The sequence below is a fragment of the Vicia villosa genome, unplaced genomic scaffold (assembly GCF_029867415.1).
Source record: "Vicia villosa cultivar HV-30 ecotype Madison, WI unplaced genomic scaffold, Vvil1.0 ctg.001245F_1_1, whole genome shotgun sequence".
Lineage (NCBI taxonomy): Eukaryota > Viridiplantae > Streptophyta > Magnoliopsida > Fabales > Fabaceae > Vicia > Vicia villosa.
In genome coordinates, this window is record NW_026705548.1 from 229,650 (window position 1) to 230,600 (window position 951).

At 44.3% G+C, this 951-nt stretch overlaps 1 non-coding gene across 1 annotated transcript; it reads right to left on the reverse strand.

The window, feature by feature from the left end:
* Positions 1-518: 518 nt before the first annotated feature.
* LOC131634179 (small nucleolar RNA R71) lies at positions 519-625 on the reverse strand. Its single transcript, XR_009293495.1, has one exon. It is a non-coding gene; the product is annotated as a small nucleolar RNA R71 (small nucleolar RNA).
* Positions 626-951: the final 326 nt, after the last annotated feature.

Below are 951 nucleotides of genomic sequence, written 5' to 3' on the forward strand. Positions count from 1 at the left end.
TACAACGAATTAACGAGATCGAACGTTTCATTAACGTCAAACGTCGAGCTCGCAATCTTCCCGAAGTAGCACCAATTCCTATTAATCAGGAATTGACTTTTATTGATCAAATCAATCAAATTATCCCGAAGTTAGAGATGGATGCTATTCGTCCTCTTAGAGACTATGCCGCTCCTTCGCGCGCTGAACCGCACTCAAGTATCGCACCACCTGCGATTGAGGCAAACAATTTCGAACTGAAACCTTCGCTGGTCCAAGCTGTTCAACAGAATCAATTCTCTGGAAGCCCTGTAGACGACCCTAACCTCCATTTATCTGTGTTCGTGCAATACGCCGACACTGTCAAAGCTAACAACGTTAGTCCCGAAGCTATTCGATTACGTCTCTTTCCTTTCTCCTTGAGAGATAGAGCTAGAGCTAGAGCGTGGCTTCAATCCCTGCCTTCTAATTCCATAACCACATGGGACGAATTGAAAAGAGTATTCTTAGCGAGATACTTTCCGCCTAGCAAAACTGCTATGCTTAGAGGTCAAATCAACGGATTTACCCAGAAAGATAATGAATCACTCTTCGAAGCTTGGGAACGTTACAAGGACATGCTTAGAATATGCCCTCATCATGGACTCGAACCATGGCTGATCATCCATACTTTCTATGGTGGTCTCTTATATAACACTAAAATGACTATAGATGCCGCTGCTGGCGGAGCATTAATGGACAAACCCCATGATGAAGCATACAAACTCATAGAGAATATGGCACAAAACCATTACCAATGGGGTGGAGAACGAGCCGCTCTAGAGAAAACCCAAACCAAAGGAGGAATGTACGAAGTAAGTGGTATAGACCGCGTTAACGCTAAAGTTGACGCTTTAACTCAAAAGATCGAGAACTTAACCATCACTCCTTCAGCCACCGCTGCTGCTGTAACACCTAACTGCGAGATCTGTG